At 39.5% G+C, this 23494-nt stretch overlaps 1 long non-coding RNA gene and 3 pseudogenes across 2 annotated transcripts; 1 reads left to right on the forward strand and 3 right to left on the reverse strand.

Moving 5' to 3' along the window:
- Window positions 1-455: 455 nt before the first annotated feature.
- On the reverse strand, window positions 456-23494 carry LOC110130933 (uncharacterized). Of its 2 annotated transcripts, none has more exons than XR_002312028.2 (5): window positions 23426-23494; window positions 23255-23329; window positions 23020-23163; window positions 10227-10371; window positions 456-594 (listed from the first exon to the last, which is right to left on the reverse strand). It is a non-coding gene; the product is annotated as an uncharacterized lncRNA (long non-coding RNA). The 2 variants fall into 2 exon arrangements; XR_011484702.1 differs by having other exon boundaries at window positions 23413-23486.
- LOC110130934 (olfactory receptor 7E24-like) lies at window positions 4426-5658 on the reverse strand (annotated as a pseudogene).
- Window positions 10571-10780, forward strand: LOC139034587 (U2 spliceosomal RNA; annotated as a pseudogene).
- Window positions 18035-19132, reverse strand: LOC139032572 (olfactory receptor 7E178-like; annotated as a pseudogene).

The following is a 23494-nucleotide window of genomic DNA, read 5'->3' on the forward strand; positions in this document are numbered from 1 at the left end:
CACTATACCATAATACAAAAGGTAACTACAAATCAAGAACTAAAACCTGAAGAATACTATAAAAATACATTAAAATTAATTTTTACTTGCTTATATCTCTTTGCATAGATATTTTTTCTTTTTTTCCCCGTTGGAGGATAATTGCTTTACAATATTGTGTTGGCTTCTGCTATTCATCAACATGAATCAGCCACAGGTATACATACGTCCACTCCCTCTGCAGTCCCCCTCCCATCTCCCATCCCATCCTATCCCTCAACGTTGTCACAGAGAACTGGGTTGAGTTCCCTGTGTCACATATCAAATTCTCACTTGCTATTTATTTTACATATGCTGATGTATAAATAAAAGGGAATTACTCATCTTTTGAGTATGCTTGGGCTACTAAGGATAAACTATAGAATCTCTGTAGATATAATAACATTCTACACATTCCCCTCTGCACTTACTGGGCTGGGCTGCATCTCTGCTAGAACATGACCAAGGAGCACAGACTCACTGACCCTCTCCTGCCTGGTATGTGATGAAGTCTCAGGGTCCCTCCTCAGGATGGGCAGGAAGACAGAATCAGGCTGAACCTTATCATGCAGGCTCCTGCAAAGGATAAAGATGTAGGTGTGGAGTCACAATATTAAAACTGGCAAACTAAAGAGCTCTAGGCACAGGCCAATTATTTAAAATGATTTGACCTTAGGGCTCAATGCCCAAAGCTCATCATTAGCCAGTGGGACAGTGTTGTCTCTATCTCTGGGGACTTGTTAATATTAACAGAAAAGAAAAAGGAGAAAAGTGAAAGTCCTGGGCAGGGACTCAGTCCCTCTTCGCCTCAGAAGGAAATTCACCTGTACTCTTGCTTCTTACTTCTAATTTACAGGTTCTTAACATAAAATTCAGACTTTATTTCACAATCTAAACACTCAGTATGGTCTTGATATCTGCAAATTTATTGTATCAATCATGAGGTCTATGAAGCATTAGATTCATACCAAGGATATGATACACTTTCCATTTTCACAGTTAATATTTGTTTCTAAGGATAACTTCTTATTTTCCTTTCCCCACCCTGGCTCAGCTGGTATTAGAAATGGTGGACATCACTTTTTTGCTAATTTGAATGAATCTTCAGCTCTGTGTTTTCTCTAAATGAATTACATTGGCATATTAGAAAACTATTGATCTTTACTTATTATTTTGTTACTGATACTTTAAATATTTCTTTTTCTGTGTGCCTCCCAGAAGGTTGCATTCAAGGTGATAGCCAGGGCTGCAGGCATCTCAAGATTGAGTCAGCAGATGTCCACTTTCTAGCACATTCATGAACCTGTTGACAGGATTCACCTGTTCACACAATATTGTCCAAAGAATTCCTTCAGTTCCTTGACACTTGACCTCCTTGCCTGGTGGGGCAGTTGGGTTTTATTAGTGTGAACTATCAATAAAACAAGAGAGAAATGCAGCAAAAAGAAAGCCAGATTATTTTACTCGCTTCTCAGAATTGACTTCCCAACATTCTTCCACATTCTCATTGTTGGAAGAAGTGGGTCTCTATGTACATGTCACACTTAGCGGGAAGGGAAATACACAAAGCAATGAAAACCAAGAGTTGGGACATTGGGAGCATCTCAGATACTGCCCACCACACAATCCTCATTCTCTGTAAGGACTTTGTCCTCCAAACAATTCAAGACTCAGGGCGTGTCTATCTGCTTTCCAGCATATCCCCAAATTCTTCACACCACCATGATCTCAACAAAAAATTTCCTGGACACAGCTAGTATATGGGTAGAACTTCCTGTCCTCTGGATACTTCTGCAGATTCCACTCTACTGCTTCACATATACAGTCTGAAGTAGACCCCTGGTTTCTGATATACTAGGAGAGCACCTCCATCAACATCAGGACAACCTGCAGCCATTTTATGGACGAATGTAATAAATGTTCCATGCGCTTCCAATTTCTGCTAACTACATTGGAATCTACTCACTCCAGAATATGTTTTCTTTAGGTTTTTTTGTGGTCTCAGTGCTTGAAGACTTTTATAAAATGTGGTTTGGGCTCATCTGTTTTTTAATAATGGATAAAGTGGGATGTTTGTGGATAGTGGTATGATGTAATTTATTTTTCTTCTTTTTTTTAAATTTTACTTTACAATATTGAATTGGTTTTGCCATACATGTACTCTCATGGCGGATTCAAGTCGATGATGTAATTTTTAAAATTCTATCTACAACTATGGAGAACAGCATGGAAGTTCCTTCAGAAACTAGGATACAACTGTCATATGACCCAACAATTCTACTATTGGGCATATTCCTTGAGAAAACCATAATTCAAAAAGACATATGTATACCAACATTCATCAGCGCACTAGTTGCAATAGCCGAGACATGAAAGCAACCTAGATGTCCAACCACAGATGAATGGATAAAGAAGATGTACATATATACAATGGAATACTACTCAGCCATAAAAGAAATGAAACTGAGTCTATTGTAGTGAGATGGATGAACCTATAGTCTGTCATACAGAGTGACATGTCAGAAAAAGAAAACAAATATCATATATCAATGCATATTATATATATATATGAAATCTAGAAAAATGGTATTGATGAACCTATTTGCAGGGTAGGAATGGAGCACCTGATGTAGAGAATGGATTTGTGGATATAGTGAATGAAGGAGAAAATGGGAAGAAAGGAGAATGTAGCATTGACATATATACAGTATCATGTGTAAAATGGATACCTGGTGAGAAGTTGCTATAGACCACAAGGAGCCCTGAATGGTGCTCTTTGATGACCTAGATGGGTGGGATCAGGGGAGAGGAGGAAGGCTCAATAGGAAGGTGATATATATATAAGTATGACTGATTCATGTTGTATAGCAGATACCAACATAACATTGTAAATCAATTTTCTTCCAATTACAAGACAATATAAAAATTAAAAATCAAAAAAATACCCATGCATATTGATTGTAATTTCAGACTGATATGTATGGAACACCCCTATTCTTTGTAAAAGGTAAACAAAAAATAACTCCTTGCATTTGCTTATGCCTATCTGAATATAGAGAAGTGGATGAAAGAAATCCTGGATGCAATCCTCAATTAATCCAGCAAGTGAGGTTGGAGAAAGGAGGGAAAGGATGATTTTCTTTATAACTCTATCACTGGCTTGTCACAATGAGTGGATGTTGTTTTTGCAAAAAAACAATTGAGGAAAAATAAGTGATTGATGAATGAGTAAAAAAGAAAAATAAAAGTGAAGGTAGCTACAACTCCAAGGCCTTGAGGGATATAAAGGAAGGATAGAAGTTGAGGATTTAGGGTAAAGAGAATTTTACTGACCATGATTGAATGCATATAAGATGACCACAAGATGGGAAATAGAGCAGGGATTTTAGAGCTCCACCCCAAAGTGAAGTATATAAATGTGAGTTTGGAGCAAAGATGATAGCTTCACAACCAGCACACAGACCCAATTGTATGGTGTGAAGAGATACCATATGTGCAAATCATTTTCAGGAATAATGGGGGAAATAAACTGCCAGTTGGCTTTTCATATTGTCCCCTACTGAGCTCTGATCTCTTTAGCATCTTTGTCCATGAGCAGTTAGGACCCAAGGCATAAAGGTCACCTTTGAATGAAAGTATTGATTCACATCAGTAGTTCTCAGCAGGACCATTGAGTGCTTTTAATAATCCTCATCCTCAGGGCACAACCAAGTCCAGGTAAATCAGAATCTCTGTTGTTGAGAACCAATTGTGAGTATTTTTATGTTTCCTGGATGATTTTCATAAAAACCAGGACTTAGAAGATTATATGTATCCTCCCACATAAACTCCATATGCAGAATTGATAAATAGAAGCTAATATGGCAAATATCAATGCAACGGTGAGGATGCAGAACAATGAGAACTCCTCTGTTCTTTCATGGAAGTGGAAGGGCTTAGTGGCTCAGTCGTGTCCAACTCTTTGAAACCGTTTAGACAGTAACCCACTGGGCTCCTCTGTCTATTGCTTTTGGGCTTTCTAGGTGGTGCTAGTGGTAAAGAATTCATCTGCAAATATAGAAAACATAAGAGACACAGGCTCGATCCCTGGGTTGGGAAAATTCCCTGGAGGAGGAAATGGCAACCCACTTTAGTATTCTTGCCTGGAAAACTCTATGGACAGAGGGGCCTGGAAGGTTACTATCCATGAGGTCACAAAAAGTCAGACACAACTGAGCAACTGAGCACACACATGGAAAATATACAAGAACTATGGGAAAGATGTAAATTGTAAATATGTAAAAACGTTGTTCATCTTACCAGGATGCTTGGGCCGCTAACAATAAAATGAAGCAATCACCACAGTAAAATAATATTCAATCCTGCATTTATTAAGCTATACAAAGGATCCCAGAATACTCCCACAGTCTCATTAAAGACAGATCAAACTCAGCAACACTCAGGTGTTAAGCAAGGAGAAGTGTTGAAGGCCAGAAGAACTACAAAAGCAAGGTGATAAGACAGGTAGAATTTGAGGTCCACATGCATAGTTTTGTTGCATTTTCTAACCTACATTCTAAATGAAAGACACAAGTACTGAGATTAGATTGTTTTGCTGAGGAACCTAAATGTGGCCCTTTTGATGTCTCTATTCCTGAGACTGTAGATGAAGGGGTTCAGCATGGGGGTGGCCACAGTGTACACCACCGAGGCCACTGCATCCTTCCTGGGAGATTGTGAGATAGTTGAGCTGAGGTACACACCAAGGCCTGTCCCATAATATAAGCAAACAACTACCAAGTGAGAACCACAGGTGGAGAAGGCTTTATATCTCCCACCCAATGAGGGGACTCTCAGAATGGAGGAAAAAATTTTATAGTAAGAGAAAAAGATACCTGAGATAGGGAGAAATCCAAAGATGGCACCAGAAAAATACATGACTATGTTATTGGTGAAAGTGTCAGAACAGGCAAGCTTGAGGAGTAGAGAAGGGTCACAGAAGAAATTAGAAATTTCTACATCCTTGAAGCAGGAGACTTGTAACATAATCCAATTGTGCACCTGGGACTCCAAAAGGCTAACAAAAGCGGACACCAAAACTAAGGAGCAGCACAGGCATGGGTTCATGATGAGCTGGTAGTGCAGTGGCTGACAGATGGCCACAAACCTGTCATAGGCCATCACAAGCAGAAGCATATCATCCAAACAACCAAAAAGGGTAAAAGCAGACATCTGTGTCAGGCAGCCCACATAGGAAATGACTCTGCTGTGAGTCTGGATGTTCACAATCATATTGGGGACAGTGCTGGAGATGAAACCAATGTCCACCAAGGACAGGTTGAAGAGGAAGAAGTACATGGGGGTGTGGAGATGGGAGTCAGAGATGACAGCCAGGATGATGAGCAGGTTCCCAAGCACAGTGACCAGGTACATGGACAGAAACAGGACACAGAGCAAAGGCTGCAGTTCTGGATCATCTGAGAGGTCCAAGAGAAAGAATTCTGAGACTCTTGTTAGATTTCCAGCTCTGTGTTGCTTGGACACCTTTGAAAGAAGAAGAGGGCTTGAAAAATAGGATATAAGTAAATGGTCATTGAGCACTGTGTCCATATTTTGGATTCAAGCAATTCATTTTTAAGACCATATACCCCAGTACCTTCAGCAATATTTCTCAGTGTGACAAATTCTATCTGTTTAGAACTGTTTCCTACTTGGTTTATGTGTTATTCACCTCTGTCGATATACCCTTACTTTATAAAACTTCACTGAAAAGTGAAAGGGAAGGAGGACATTAGAGGTAATACCTCCAGGATCTCAGTAAAATACAGCCTTCTTTTTTTAGTGTATATGTTTCCATGCTACTCTCTCCATTAGCCTGAATGAGAAATTCTCTTCCTCCTTTAAGAAAAATTAAACTCCAATTTAAAGAAATGAAGCCATTAAACCTTGTTTTATTCAAATACAATTCTAGATAACTCTTTCATTTAGAATATCTACAGATCTCTATAAAATACATGACTATGCCATCTGGATTCTAAATTTAAAATGGATGTTCATAATCAGAACACATTATATATGATATGCAGGGTTTTATCCTTTATTTTTCTGTCTTCCCTCCTTCATGAAATAAGTGATTACTCAAATGTCAAGGTTTTCTTTTGAAGGCCATTTAGTATATACTTGTTACCTTTGATGGACTCTACAGTCCATGAAATTCTCCAGGCTAGAATACTGAAGTGAGTAGCCTTTCTCTTCTCCAGAGGATCTTCCCAGGGATTGAACCCAGGTCTCCCACATTGCAGGAGGATTCTTTACCAGCTGAACCACAAGGGAGGCCCCATTGGTGGACTTCAAATTTCAGTTAATATGGTTTAATTAAGTGCACATAATCATAATGCATTGGTGACTACAAGATGGTGTTAGTTTACAGGGGACTGTTAATGATTAAATGACAATGAAAGTTAAGAAAGTCTCTTGAAATCTTTTCTTTTATATGGTGTTATTTGTTTCAATTCTGTCTCAGTAAAATATCTGATGTGTGATGCCACTTACATTTTTGGACTCTATTCTGTACTGGTGGGATAATACTACATCATTGTTTTTCTTTCTTTTTTTTTTTTTTTTTTTTTGTTTTTTGAAGTTTGACAAAATTGCATATATTTGGGTTATGCAATGACGTATTTTAAAAGATGTCCAAAATGATTTAATATACATCAACATTGTGAACGATTACCACAATCAAGTTAATTAGCATGTCTGTCACCTCACAGAATTTCTATTTGTGTGTGTGTGTGTGTGTGTGTGTGTAGTAATGGTTAAGCAGATCTTTCTTAGCAGATTTCAAGAATATAATATATTATTATTAACTATAATCAACAGACTGTATTTAGATCCCCAGAACTTATTCATTGCATAACTAAAAGTTTCTCCACCACTAGTTCTCACAAATAGAGTTCTAATCCACGATTCTAAGATTTTTACTTTCTTAGCTTCCACACATAAATGAGATCATACAGTATCTGACTCTCTACATCTGGTATATGGTTTTATTAAGCATATTATTTTCCAGGTCTATCCCTGTTTTCACAAATGGCAGGATTTCCTTGTTTTTATGGTTGAGTAACATCTAATTGTTTACATGCACACAACATGCTTTCTTTATTTATTCATCTGTCAACAGACACATACCCATATTTTCACTATTTAAAATAATAATGCCATGACATGGGAATGCAGATATCTCTTTAAGGTTCTGATTTCATTCCTTTGGCATCTACCCTGAAGTAGGGTTGTTGGATCCTAAGGTAGTTCTACTTCAATTTGTTGCAGTTTTAAATTTCTTAAGGAACCTCCATTTTATTTTCTGTAACAGCTGTACAAATATTCATTCCCACCAACCAAATACAAGTGTTCCCTTAAACTCCACATCCTACCCAATATTTGTTGTCTTTTTGTATACAATAGCCATCCTAACAGATGTGAGGTGATATTTGATTTACATTTGGTCTTGCATGTCCTAATCTTACCTGATGTTGAGCACCTTTTACCCAATGGTCTTGTTCTCCCGATCATAAACCCTCTTATTTACTGTTGAGGAGGTTAACGCTAGGGAAGGTCCCACTCCCAAGTCAGGACCTAGCCTTCTTTTGCCAAGGTAACAAATTTTCCTGTCAATCAGTCCTGATTTAAGGTTGAGGCTGGAGTAAGTGAGTATTTTTAAAGTAAGCACATGTAAATAATCAATCAACTGGAATGGAAAACCACTTGTTTAAGCAATATTAATGATTTTTTTAAAACTGTCTTGCAATAGTCCTATTCAGTAGGTTCAATTACTATCAAAATTTCATAGATAAGGAAACTGTCCAGATGTGTTTGCGTTATTCTAATCTTCTTTTTACACTATTAAGTCATAGTTTGAATGCCAAAATAAAGAACTTGAATTGCCCATAAAAAGCAGAATTAGAAGAATTACAATCCCTCTATCAGGACTGATTGACAGGAAAATTTAACTTCTCTTGATGTCTCAGCTCAAATCCATCTCTCTGCATACACCTCCCTCTCATGATACACCAGTGTCATGAACTTGTGTGCACATTTTGTTTCTATGAAAAATGGAAGGGTTTAAACAAAATTTAACTGGGTTTATTTTATTCTTGTTGCTGCCTCTGTTCAACAAGATAGAGTCTCTGGGGAATCAAAAATTAATGAGTCCAAGTCATTTCTCTTCACCTATGAAGAATGTACTTGTGTAAACAAAAACAAAATATCCTGTCAGGGATCAGGACATCAGATCAACAGATATTTAAATTTGATAACATAAAAATTAGCATAGTCATTATTAGTAAAAAAAAAAATATCAAAACCATATTTTGCCCTTCTTATATGCCCATCATACAATTATTACACAAAGCACTATTATTAATTTAGTCCAACTTCAGTGGGTTTCTGTCTGTGAACAATCAGCTCAGTTGACACTGCTAAATCTCACAGATTCTAAAAAATTTCCCATAATACACTGAGAATGAGTGCAGCATAGAGGATTCAAAACTAAGTTTTTCTTCTCTGAGTCCAATACCCTAAACTTCACTCTTTTCAGACTTCCTGAAAATGTTTGGCAGAGATTTAACAACACATAATCTGGGATACATTATTTTGAACTGTTTTCATTTTTCTGAGTGGGAACGGACCACGAGACTCTGATTCTGTGTCTCCTTTAATGATTGAGGAAACTGATTTCAAGCACAGAGGAGAAAGTGGGCAGGTGAACTGAAACCCAGAAACAGAGTCAACAGAGATCTATGCTGAAGTGCTGTGCTGCGCTTAGTCACCACTCAGTCATGCCTGCCTCTTTGCAACCCCATAGACTGTAGCCCACCAGACTCCTCTGTCCTGTGGGTTCTCCCGGCAAGAATATTGGAGTGGATTACCATGTCCTCTTCCAGGGGATCTTCCCTGCCCTGGGATCAAACCCAGGCCTCTCTCACTGCAGGGTGATTCTTTACTGTCTGGGCCACCAGGGAAGCCCACCCTGAAGTATCAGGTGCCAAATATTTCTATGACTTTAGTCTATGATTTCAGACCTCCTTCCTATAGTTGATGCAGCAAGTGCGACCTAGTAACCTCCAATGTGTCCTCCAGAAAACTCCAGGGGGAAGGGCACAGTGAGCAGGGAGTTTCTGCCCAGACTCACAGAGAAGTGACTAACTGACTGGGTGGCAAGAGAAAGACTGCTCAGATTCCCTGTGTCTTGAGTCATTCTCTCCAGAATGACTGGCTTCAACTTGGCTTTAGTGCTTTCTAACTCATGACCTGATACATATGACACAAAATGTTGTGCTTCTTTTCTCTTATTAATAATAATGTAGGCAGTTATAATTTTGTGCATGGCTGTGTGCTAAGTCACTTCAATTGAATCTGACTCTTTGTGACCCCCCCCCCCTCAATGGATTGTAGCTGGCCAGGATCCTCTGTCCATGGTATTCTCCAGGCTAAAATATTGGAGTGGGTTGCCATGACCTCCCTCGGGGGATCTTTCCTACCCAGTGATTGAATCCAAGTCTCTCATGTCTCCTGCATTAGCAGGCAAGTTCTTTACCTCCAGCACCACCTGGAAAGACCATAATTTGGTGTAGATGCAAAAAAAATGAAACATAAAACATATACCTCAGAGCCCGACACTTATGAAGTCTTAAGTAACAGTACCTGATATTATGGTTAATGTCATCCTCCTCACCATCTTCATCAGCATTTGCAGAATTATTTGATGTGCTCACAGGGAACTTTGAAAGTGAAAGTGAAGTCACTGGGTTGTGTTCAACTCTTTGCAACCCCATGGACTGTAGCCTACGAGGCTTCTCCGTCCATGGGATTTTCCAGGCAAGAGTCCTGGATTGCCATTTCCTTCCCCAGGGGATGTTCCTCCCCAGGGATCGAACCTGGGTTTCCCGCATTGCAGGCAGACCTCTGAGCCACCAGGGTGGGGAAGTGGGAAACTTTACAGAGACCTATTTACTACTCTGGTGGGAAGCACACTAGTGATGGTGAAAGCAGAACTCTGAATCAGAGTTCTCACACACCAGAACATAAGTGTCATAGGACTCTAATCCGAAATTTGTACACTGGTGCCCTCCCATCTCTCTATCCCAACTGTCATGTTTGCCATGTTCTGCATAAAATCATGCTCCCCAAATTCCTTCCATTCATCAATCACTGTCTCCCTCAGGACTTACTGGGCTGGGTTGCATCTCTGCTGGAACATGACTAAGGAGCACAGATTCACTGCCCCTCTCCTGCCTGGTGTGTGATGAAGTCTCAGGGTCCCTCCTCAGGATGAGAAGGAAGATACACTCAGGCTGGACCTTCTAATGCAGGTTCCTACAAAGGATGGAGAAACAGGTGTGGACTCACAATATTAGAACTGGCAACATAACAAGCTAGAGACACTGACCAATTATTGACAAAGGTATGACCTTAGGGCTCAATGCCCAAAGCTCATCATTAGCCAGTTGGTCCATGTTGTCCCACTCTCTGGTGACTTGTTAATATTAACAAAACAGGAAAAGGAGAAAAGTGAATCACTTCTCGGCCTTTTGGCTAAGATCAAGTGTAGTCCTGGGAAGGGTCTGGGTCCTTCTTCATCTCAAGAGGAAATTCCATGTTCTCTTGCTTCTTACCTCCAACTTGAAGGATCTTAACATAATGTCAGACATTTTTTTCTCAATTTTATCCACTCAATGTGTGGGTTTGATATGTTGAAATCCATTGTATCAATTATGAAATCTCTGTAGCAAGCAGTCTAGCCAATGATGTGATGCACTTTCCATTTTCAGAGTTAATAATTGTCTGTAAAGATAATATGCTTTCATCTCTTTACTTTAGTTCACAGTTGATGGGAGGAAACATACAATGGAATGAAAACCAAGAGGTGGGATAAGTGAGAGCATCTCAGATCCTGTCCACCACACAGGCCTCCTCCTTAGGGACTTTGTGCACCAAACCCTTCCAAGATTAAGTCTTGCCCATCTGCTTTTCAGTATATTCCCAGATTCACTGCACCAACATGATCTCAACAAGAATTCCCTGGAAACAAACTAGAAATGGGTAGACCTTCCTCTCCCCTGGATATTTCTACAACTTCAGGTCATGCAGTCTCAAGTAGACCCCTGGTTTCTGATACACTAGGAGAACCCCTCCATCAATGTCGGGACAACCTGCAGCTGTTCCATGAAGTGATGTAACAAATGTCCACATGTTATGTTCCACATGTTTCTGATTTCTGGTAATTCAAATGGAATCCACTCAAACCTGGATATATTTTCTCTTGGTTTCTTTGTGGTCTCAGCTGTTGAGGATTTTAATAAAATATGGATTTGGCTTACCCATTTTTGCTACTGGATAAAGTGGGATGTACGTGGAGAGTGTTGGGATGTAATCTTCTCAATCCTGTCTATGCAATCTTCCTGACAGAGAGTGCTCTCCTGATGAATGCAGAGGTTGGTTTGTCCTTAAGTGACATGAAGAAAACTTTAACTTAAACCATATCAGATTGGATATGGAGGAAAGAATGTTATACAACTGTGTATAACTAAGTGACAGAGGATATTTTTAAGGGAAATCACGTAGCAGATATGCACAGGTGGATATGAGAGGAAGTCACTGGGTGTTGTAGCATTTAAATATTTAGTTCATGGCAAAAATGTGTCACTAAACTGAAATGTTTTCATACTGAGATCTAGGAATAAGATTCTAGGGTCAAACACAAGGACAAATTTATAGGACATGAGACAAGGAAACCAAGGTAGTTATGTTTGTACCAAAAATGTGACATACGTCATGTTCTTTTCCCACTTCCCAATGCCCACTATCATGATGACCAAATAGCAACTCAGTAGATTTGATTACGGGCTTCCCAGGTGGTGGTGTTGTTCAGTCGCCCAGTCATGTTCAACTCTTTGTGACCCCGTGGACTACAGCACACCAGGCTTCCCTGTGCTTCACCATCTCCTGGAGCTTGCTCAAACTCATGTCCATTGACTTGGTGATGACATCCAACCATCTCATCCTCTGTCATTCCCTTCTGCTGCCTTCAATCTTTTCCAGTATCAAGGTACTTTCTAATGAGTCAGCTCTTCACATCAGGTGGCCAAAGTATTGAAGCTTCAGCTTCAGTGTTAGTCCTTCCAATAAATATTCAGGGTTAATTTCCTTTAAGATTGACTGGTTTGATCTCCTTGCTGTCCAAAGGACTCTCAAAAGTCTTCTCCAACACCACACCTTGAAAGTATCAATTTTTCAGTGCTCAGCCTTCTTTTACAGTCCAACTCTCACATCCATACATGACTACTGGAAAAACCATAGCTTTGACTATATGGACGTTTGTTGGCAAAGTGATGTCTCTGTTTTTCAATATACTATCTGTTTGTCATAGCTTTCCTTCCAAGAAACAAGTATCTTTTAATCTCATAACTGCAGTCACTGTAGGGAGTGATTTTAAGGCCCAAGAAAAGAAAATCTGTCACTGTTTCCGTTATTTCCCCATTTATTTGCCATGAAGTGATGGGACCAGATGCCATGATCTTAGTTTTTTCATGTTTTGTTTTAAGCCAGCTTTTTCACTTTCCTCTTCTTTAACCTTCATCAAGAGGCTCTTTGCTTTCTGCATTTAGGGTGGTGTCAGGTTGTTGTCACATCTGAGGTTGCTGATATTTCTCCAGGCAATCTTGTTTCCAGCTTGTGAGTCAACCAACCTGAAATTTAGCATGATGTTCACAGTGCATATAAGTTAAATAAACAGGGTGACCATCTACAACCTTGATATACTCCTTCCCCAATTTTGAAACAGTCCATTGTTCCATATCCAGTTCTAGCTATTGCTTCTTGTCCTGCATTCAGGTTTCTCAAGAGATGGGTAAGGTGGTCTGGCATTTCCATCACTTTAAGAATTTTTAGCAGTTTGTTGTGATCCATGGAGTCAAAGACTTTAGTGTAGTCAATGAAGCAGAAGTAGATAGTTTTCTAGAATTCTTTTTCTTTTTCTATAATGGGTGTTGACTACTTGATCTCTGGTTCCTCTGCCTATTCTAAATCCAGCTTGTCCATCTGGAAGTTCTCAGTTCACATACTATTGAAGCCTAGCTTGAAGGATTTTGAGCATTACCTTACTAGCATGTGAAATGAGCACAACTGTGCAGTGGTTTGAACATCCTTTGGCATTGCCCTTCTTTGCAATTGGAATGAAAACTGAAATTTTCCAGTCCTGTGGCCATTGCTGAGTTTTCCAAATTTGTTGGCACATAGAGTGTAGCATTTTAACAGTGTCATCTTTTAGGATTTGAAATAACTCAGCTGAAATTCCATCAGTTCCACTAACTTTGTTTATCATATTACTTCCTAAGGCCCATTTGACTTCACACTACAGGATATCTGGCTCTAGGTGAGTGACCACACCATCGTGACTATCCGGGTCATTAAGAACTTTTTTTACACAATTCTTCTATGTATTCTTGCCACCTCTTCTTAATTTCTTCTGTTTCTGTTAGGTCATTATGCTAAGTGAAATAAGTCAGACAGTGAAAGACATGGAATATAGGATTTCTCTTTTCTGTGAAATGTAATATATTAAACTCATACAATCAGAATGTATTTTCTGACATATTATCAATTGTGAACATTGCAGAAAATCATTCCATGAATACTGTAGAACACCTAGGATTACTATTCAAGTGTATATTTCTCTTGTAATATTTATGGATTTAAAATGCCTTATATTCATTTGCTATGAGAATTTAACATGATCTAAAAAGAAACCAAGTGATAGAAGTTTAATAGAACATAAACAGAAAATTAAACCACAGAACCACATACACACACTCACACACACATACACACACACACACACACACACACACACACACACACACACAAAGTAGCATTACTTTGGCTTCTTTCAAGATTCTTTGACCGTCACTTCAGTTCAGTTCAGTTCAATCGCTCAGTCATGTCCGACTCTTTGAGACCCCATGAATCGCAGCAGGCCAGGCCTCTGTCCATCACCAACTCCCAGAGTTTACTCAAACTCATGTCCATCGAGTCGGTGATGCCATCCAGCCATCTCATCCTCTGTCATCCCCTTCTCCTCCTGCCCCCGATCCCTCCCAGAATCAGGGTCTTTTCCAGTGAGTCAACTCTTTGCAAGAGGTGGCCAAAGTATTGGAGTTTCAGCTTCAGCATCAGTCCTTCCAATGAACACTCAGGATTGATTTACTTTAGGATGGACTGGTTGGCTCTCCTTGCAGTCCAAGGGACTCTCAAGAGTCTTCTCCAACACCACAGTTCAAAAGCATCAATTTTTCAGCACTCAGCTTTCTTCACAGTCCAACTCTCACATCCATACATGACCACTGGAAAAACGTCACTTAGGTTAACTTAAATGGATATGCAGATATAGTATTTTAGTGATTTTAGTAACTTTTGGGGGGTGATATCCCTTTCCCTAAACTAGTAAGACTGTATCTTTTTTCAAGTATATTCTTTCTTTTAATATCAAAGTCTCTCATCAGTAGAGTTGGTTGGTGATTTTCTTAAGTGGTAAAATGGAAAGTAACTAAAGTAGTTCTGCACAGATTTCAGTCAGCCAAGATTACTGTCACAAAAACAATATGTGACATCCCAATTTGTGATGGATACTTATCTTGCAGAATGCAATAGGAGCCCTAAAATGTAAATATTCTGACAGAGGCATGGTAATAAAGTGGGAAAGGAGGACATCAAGGCTGTATATTGTTACCTTGTTTATATAACTTATATGCAGAGTACATTATGCAAAATGCCAGGCTGCATGAATCACAAGCTGAAATCAAGATTGCCAGGAGAAATATCAATAACCTCAGATATGCAGATGACACCATCCTTTTGGCAGAAAGGGAAGAGGAGCTAAAGAGCCTCTTGATGAAAGTGAAAGAGGAGAGTGAAAAAGCTGGCTTAAAGATCAACATTCAGGAAATTAAGATCATGGCATCTGGTCTCATCACTTCATGGCAAATAGATGGTGGAACAAGGAAACAGTGGCAGACCTTATTTTCCTGGGCTCCAGAATCACTGCAGATGGTGACTGGAGTCATGAAATTAAAAGACACTTGTTCCTTGGAAGAAAAGCTGTGACAAACCTAGACAGCATACTAAAAAGCAGAGACATTACTTTGCCAATGAAGGTCCATATAGTCAAAGTTATGCTTTTTCCAATAGTCATGTACAGATGTGAGAGTTGAACCATAAAGAAAGCTGAGCACTGAAGAATTGATGCTTTCAAATTATGGTATTCAAGATAACTCTTGAGAGCCCTTTGGAATGCTAAGAGATCAAACCAGTCCATCCTAAGGGAAATCATTCCTGAATATTCATTGGAAGAACTGGTGCTGAAGCTGAAGCTCCAATACTTTGACCACCTGATGTGAAGAACCGACTCATTGGAAAAAATCCTGAGGCTGGGAAAGACTGAAGGCAGGAGGAATGGGGATGACAGAGGATGAAAGGGTTGGATGGCATCACCAATTCAATGGACATGAGTTTGAGCAAGCTCCAGGAGTTGGTGATGGACAGGGAAGCCTAGTGTGCTGCAGCCCATCATGTCACAAAGAGTCAGACACTATTGAGTGACTGAACTGAACTGATTTGTCTTACAGAACTCAATAAGCAACCTAAGATGTAATTATTGAGACAGAGAACAGGAAGGCATGGTGATCAAGTGAAGTCCTAACCAGGCTGTTTCTAGTAAAAGGAAAAGTCCTCCCTTGAAAGAAGGTAAACTTATTATGAAGACTTGGGTGACTCAATGTACTTCAGGCATCATTGGAGTCACATAGAAATTGGAATATGTTACCACCTATTCTCCAGCTGCATACCCAAAGCTAAGACATACCCTCGACTTCCACCTGTCTTTCCTGGGCACATTCTGCATCTTCCAATTGCAGGAAGATACATAACTGCAAACATTTATACCCAGTGCTATAGTATCAGTCAAGAGTCAGTCAAGTAAAGAAAAACCAATTAGTGTTTTTTCAAAAACTTTTTTATTGGAGTAGAGTTGATTTACGTTGTGTTAGTTTCAGGTGTACACTGCAGTGAATTAATTGTACACATATCCATTCTTTTTCAGAATGTTTTCTATATAATTCCCTACAGTGTATTGAGTAGAATTCATTTTGCTATGCAGTAGGTTATCTATTTGGGTATAGTTGTGTTTATATGTCAGTTCCAACCTTCCAATTTATCCCTTACTACCCCTTACTCACTGATAAGCATAAATTTGTTTTCTACATCTGTAACACTATTTCTGCTTTGTAGATAAGTTCATTTGTACCCTTTTATAGATCCCACATATAAGTGATATCATATGATATTTGTTTTTCTCTGACATACCTCATGCAGTATGACAATCTCTAGGTCCATTCAGGTTGCTACAAATGGCACTATTTTGTTACTTTTTATGGCTGAGTGGCAGTCAACCAGGAATAATGCAGTTAATCATTTTAATGAAAAGCTTTAAAACAGAGAGTTAGTTAAATAGTGATTGAAGGGCTGAAAGGTAAAAAAAGAAAGAAAAAGAAGTAACATAGCCATCATAAGTGAAGGAAGAAGCTACTCCACCAAGGGTTTGAGGGGTTTAAAGGGATCACCTGAACATTTAGGGCAAAGAGATGTTTACAGATCATGTTGAAAGTATGTAAGATCAACCCAAGATGCAACATAGAACAGTGATTCTGAGCATCCCACCCCAGAGCAAGGTCCATGCATATATGTAGATACACTATGTGAAGATTATTGGAAATAATGGGGGAAATGCATTGCTTGTTACTACAGCAGAATCTTCATATCTTCCACCCTTTGACCTCTGATCTCTTCTGGATCTTAAGCATTTGCCCATGAGCAGTTAGGACCCAAAGTATAAAGGTCACTTTTGAGGAAAATTCTAACTTATATCAGTAGTTTCAATCTTGGCCACACACTAGAACCACCTGAGTGCTTTAAAAAATCCTCATATTTAGGCCATAACCAAGTACAGTTAGAGTGTCTGGTGGTGCAACACAAGGTCAGTATCTTTAATCTTCCTAGATATTTTCAATAAAAGCCTAGGTTGAGAAGCAGTGACATACCTCCTCACCCATAACTGCATGTGCAGATTTAAAACATAGATACAGAATTTACTATGGAAATGATATAACAGCTGTGCAAAACTCATAAATTTTCAATATTTTGAAAGGGAAGTATTCATTCTTCGAGGATGTTTGTGCCACCAAAGATAAATTATAGAATCTCCATAGATATAAAGAAATTCAGGTAAGAAGTGATTATGACACACAAAGGATCCTCGATCTCCCACCGTCATGTTAAACCAGAAACAGAAACAATATTCAGGTGGAAAGCAAAGAAAGACATGAAGGTCATAAGAGTTGCAAAACTGATGACATGAGTCCCAAAGCAATCTATAGATTCAATGCAATCCCTATCAAACTACCAACGGTATTTTTCACAGAACTAGAACAAATAATTTCACAATTTGTATGGAAATACAAGAAACCTCGAATAGCCAAAGTAACCTTGAGAAAGAAGAATGGAACTGGAGGAATCAATCTGCCTGACTTCAGACTATACTACAAAGCCACAGTCATCAAGACAGTATGGTACTGGCACAAAGACAGAAATATAGATCAATGGAACAGAATAGAAAGCCCAGAGATAAATCCACGAACCTATGGTCACCTTATCTTCGACAAAGGAGGCAAGGATATACAATGGAAAAAAGACAACCTCTTTAACAAGTGGTGCTGGGAAAACTGGTCAACCACCTGTAAAAGAATGAAACTAGAACACTTTCTAACACCATACACAAAAATAAACTCAAAATGGATTAAAGATCTAAATGTAAGACCAGAAACTATAAAACTCCTAGAGGAGAACATAGGCAAAACACTCTCCGACATAAATCACAGCAGGACCCTCTATGACCCACATCCCAGAATTTTAGAGAATGGTAGAATTTTAAATCTCCAGGTTTTGTTTTGCTACATTTTCTAGCCTACACTCAAATGGGTGGCCAGGTCCTAAGATGAGATTGTTCTGCTGAGGAACCTCCACATGGCCTTTTTGATGTCTTTGTTCCTAAGACTATAGATGAAGGGGTTTAGCATGGGAGTGACCACAGTGTACACCACTGAGGCTGCTACATCCTTCCTTGGAGAAAGGGAGATGGCTGAGCTGAGATACACACCCAGGGCTGTTCCATAAAACAAGCAAACCACTGTCAGGTGAGAGCCACAGGTGGCAAAGGCCTTATACATCCCACTTGATGAGGGGACTTTCAGAATGGAGACAAGAATTTTATAGTAAGAGAAAAAGATTCCTGAGGTAGGGAGAAAACCAGAGATGGCAACGATAATATAGCTGACTATATTATTCATGAAAGTATCAGAACAGCCAAGGTTGAGCAGCTGAGAAGGGTCACAGAAGAAACTAGAAATTTCTACATCCTTGAAGCAGGTAAGTTGTAACACAGTCACATTATGCATCTGGGAGTCCAAAAGGCTAACAAAAAAAGACAACAAAATGAAGATGCAACAGGTGCGTGGGTTCATGATGATGGTATAGTGCAGTGGGTGACAGATGGCCACAAACCTGTCATAAGCCATCACAGACAGAAGCATACTATCCATACACCCAAAAAGGATAATGAGAGACATCTGTGTCAGGCAGCCTTCATAGGAGATGACTCTGCTGTGAGTTTGGATGTCCACAATCATCTTGGGAACAGTGGTGGAGATGAAACTGATGTCAGCCAAAGACAGGTTGGTGAGGAAGAAGTACATGGGGGTGTGGAGGTGGGGGTCAGAGGTGACGGCCAGAATGATGAGTAGATTCCCCAGCATGGTGACCAGGTACATGGACAGAAACAGGACACAGAGCAAAGGCTGCAGTTCTGGATCATCTGAGAGGCCCAGGAGAAAGAATTCTGAGACACTTGTTAGATTTCCAGTTCTATGTAGCTTGGACACTCTGGAGAAAGAAAAGAGGGCTGGAAACAAAGGAAATAAGTAAATGGGCATTGAGCACTATGCCCATATTTTGGATTCAAGCAATTCATTTTAAGGTTATACACCCCAGTGTCTTCAGCAATATTTCTCAATTTGACAAATTCTACCTGCTTAGAAATGTTTTTTCCTTGGTTTCTATGTTATTCATCTCTGCCTATACACTCTTACTTTGTAAAACTTCATAGAAAAGTGAAAGGGAACAAGAACATTGGAGTTAATACATCCATGATCTCAGCTAAATATAGCCAACTTCTTTAGACATAATGTAAAAAGAGAAGTTCCCTTCCTCTCTAATAATATATAAAATTTGATTTAAAGAAATAAAGACATACATAGTTATACAAATCTTAATTCAGTCAAAAGCAATTCTAGATATTTTCCTCATTTTCAATATTGACAAATCTATGAAATGCAGAATTAGGTCCTCTTGATTCTTAATTAAAAATGAATGTTGACAGTGAGAACACATTTTATATGATATTCAGAGTTTTATCATTCTTTGTTTTCTGCCTTCCCTTCTTCATGAAATTAGTCATTACTCAAACATCAGAGTAGTCTTTTAAAAGTTTTTAGTATATTCTTCATATCTTTGACTTCAGTGGAATTCAAATTTTGATCAGTATGGTTTAATAAATGCAGGATCATAATGCATTGATGACTACAAAGGTGGTACTACTGTACAGAACAGTGTTAATGATTAAATGGTAATAAAATTTAAGAAATTCTCTTGAAATTTTGATTCATGATGATGTATGGCAAAAACCATCCCAACACTGTAATCATCCTCCAATTAAAACAAATTAATTTTTTAAATAGGCATAATATTCTCCAGATCATTCCAACATGGCACAAATGGCAGGATTTCCTTGTTTTTAAGGCTGAGTAATATCCCATTATTTATATAAACACACAATATTTTTTACCTATTCAACAGTCAATAAACACAGTTTCACTATTTAAAATAATATGACAATGACAAGGGAATGCAAATATCTCTTAGAAGTTCTGAGTTCAGTTCTTTTGCCCCTACCCTGAACTGGGTTGCTAGATCCTATGGTAGTTCTATTCAATTAGTTGCAGCTTTTAATTTTTTTTTTTTAAACTCCTAGAGTAGAACATAGGCAAAACACTCTCCGACATAAATCACAGCAGGATCCTCTATGACCCACATCCCAGAATTTTAGAAACAAAAGCAAAAATAAACAAATGGGACCTAATGAAACTTAAAAGCTTTTGCACAACCAAGGAAACTATAAGCAAGGTGAAAAGACAGCCCTCAGATTGGGAGAAAATAATAGCAAATGAAGCAACAGACAAAGGATTAATCTCAAAAATATACAAGCAACTCCTGCAGCTCAATTCCAGAAAAATAAATGACCCAATCAAAAAATGGGCCAAAGAACTCAACAGACATTTCTCCAAGGAAGACATATGGATGGCAAAAAAACACATGAAAAGATGCTCAACATCACTCATTATCAGAGAAGTGCAAATCAAAACCACAATGAGGTACCATTACACGCCAGTCAGGATGGCTGCTATCCAAAAGTCTACAAGCAATAAATGCTGGAGAGGGTGTGGAGAAAAGGGAACCCTCTTACACTGTTGGTGGGAATGCAAATTAGTACAGCCACTATGGAAAACAGTGTGGAGATTCCTTAAAAAGCTGGAAATAGAACTGCCATATGACCCAGCAATCCCACTTCTGGGCATACACACCAAGGAAACCAGATCTGAAAGAGACACGTGCACCCCAATGTTCATCGCAGCACTGTTTATAATAGCCAGGACATGGAAGCAACCTAGATGCCCATCAGCAGACGAATGGATGAGGAAGCTGTGGTACACATACACCATGGAATATTACTCAGCCATTAAAAAGAATTCATTTGAATCAGTTCTAATGAGATGGATGAAACTGGAGCCCATTATACAGAGCGAAGTAAGCCAGAAAGATAAAGACCATTACAGTATACTAACACATATATATGGAATTTAGAAAGATGGTAATGATAACCCTATATGCAAAACAGAAAAAGAGACTCAGATGTATAGAACAGACTTGTGGACTCTGTGGGAGAAGGCGAGGGTGGGATGTTTCAAGAGAACAGCATCAAAACATGTATATCTAGGGTGAAACAGATCACCAGCCCAGGCTGGATGCATGAGACAAGTGCTCGGGCCTGGTGCACTGGGAAGACCCAGAGGGATGGGGTGGAGAGGGAGGTGGGAGGGGGGACCGGGATAGGGAATACATGTAAATCCATGCCTAATTCATTTCAATGTATGACAAAAACCACTGCAATGTTGTAAAGTAATTAGCCTCCAACTAATAAAAATAAATGGAAAAAAAAAAGCTTTTAATTTTTTTAAGGAAACTCCATTCTGTTTTCTGTAATGGCTGTACCAATATTCATTCCCACCAACAAACTCCAAGTGATCCCATAACAGTGAACAGAGATCAGGGAGTCTCTGCCAGGACTGATAGGGAAGTGACATGATGGTTTGGGGTGGTAGAGGCATTGCCCACATACCTTGCATCTGGAATCAGTCTGTCTAAAATGACTGACTTCAAACATGATTTTATCATTCTTTAATTCATGATCTGGTTGCTGTTGTTTAGTCCCAGAGTTGTGTCTGACTCTTTACGATACCAAGGACTGTAGCCCGCCAGGCTCCTCTGTCCATGGGATTTCCCAGGCAAGAACACTGGGGTGGGTTGCCATTTCCTTCTGCAGGGGATCTTGATGACACAGGGATAAAACTTGAGTCTCCTGCGTTGGCAGGCAGATCCTTTACCACTTGAGCCACCAGGGAAGCCTCAAGAACTGGCACATGTTACATAAAATGCTTCATTTCTTTCCTCGCATTAAAATAATAGTAATGTTATGTACATACAATTGGGGATAAATTATGCACATGTAATCAAGCAGAAAATACAAAATTTATACTTCAGAGCCCGACACTTAGGAGACCTTCAATAACACAGGATGGTATGGTTCATGTCATTCTCATCATGTGTGTTCTCATCCTCATCATGATCCCATAATGAACTGAACTGCTGGAAGGAAGGGGGACAGAGGATGAGATGTTTGTATGACATCATCGACTCAGCCGACATGAGTTTGAGCAAACTCCGGGAGATGGTGAAGGACAGGGAAATGAGAGAGTCATTTCCTAGGCAGGTTGATAAGAAGTCTAGGGGTCCCCAAGGAAAGAGGGGTCTGGAATTCTCAAGGAGGAAGAAAGGACAAACTTTTTTGTTCCTCTACATTCCTTAGGATTATATAACAATAATCTATCCTGCTTGAGGACAGTCTCTGGAAAAAACCTTCTGGCTAATCCTATTATCTCAATATGTAAATTATGGGAGTAGGTCTAGTGAGGTCTTTACAACCTCCAGACATTCTTTTGATTCACTGCAATAACTAATTGGAGAGTGTATAACTCCATTGCTAACACTAGCAAGCGGGTACTCTTTCTGCCCGCTTCTGATGCCTATGTCAGAAGCCTTCTCTATCTCCTTTATACTTTAATAAAACTTTATTACACAAAAACTCTGAGTGATCAAGCCGCATCTCTGGCCCCAGATTGATTCTTCTCCTCCAGAGGCCAAGAATCCAGGCGTCTTTTTGTGGGTCAGCAACAACCTTTCAGAAGCCTGGTGTGTTGCAGTCCGTGGGGTTGGAAAGAGTTGGACATGACTGAGCGACTGAACCGCAACTGAACAAGGGGAAAGTTTACAGAGGCGCATTTGCTCCTCTAGTGGGAGGGATGCCAGCCAGAGCCAAGCCAGTGAGGGTGAAATCAGAACTCTGAATGAGAGTTTTCACATCTCAACCAAAACTAAGAATATGAACTTCAAAACATTCTATTCCAAACCCATGTAGATTGCTCCCATCACCCCTTCACCATCCCTGTCTCCCTCAGCACTTACTAGGTTGGCTGTATCTCTGCTGGAGCATGACCAAGAAGCACAGACTCACTGCCTCTCTCCTACCTGGTGTGTGATGAAGTCTCAGAGTCCCTCCTCAGGATGGGCAGGAAGACAGACTCAGGCTGGACATTCTGATACAAGTTCCTACAAAGGATGGAGACATAGGTGTGGATTCACAATATTAGAAAAGGCAAAGTAATGATCTTGGAGGCACTAGCCAATTATTTTCAATGACCTTAGAGCTCAATGCCCAAAGCTCATCATTAGCCACTTGGTCCATGTTGTCCTCATCTCTGGGGACTTGTTAATACTAAAAGAACAGGAAAAGGAGAAGAGTGAATGTCCTGGGAAGAGTCTGGGTCCCTTTTCATCTCAGGAGGAAATTCCACATACTCTTGCTTCTTACTGTGGGGCTGCTGGGGCTGGCAGGCGGCCCGGACCTGGGTTTCGGTTTCCCCTGAAATGGTGGGATTCC

This window comes from Odocoileus virginianus, chromosome 3, assembly GCF_023699985.2.
Source record: "Odocoileus virginianus isolate 20LAN1187 ecotype Illinois chromosome 3, Ovbor_1.2, whole genome shotgun sequence".
Taxonomy (NCBI): Eukaryota; Metazoa; Chordata; class Mammalia; order Artiodactyla; family Cervidae; genus Odocoileus; species Odocoileus virginianus.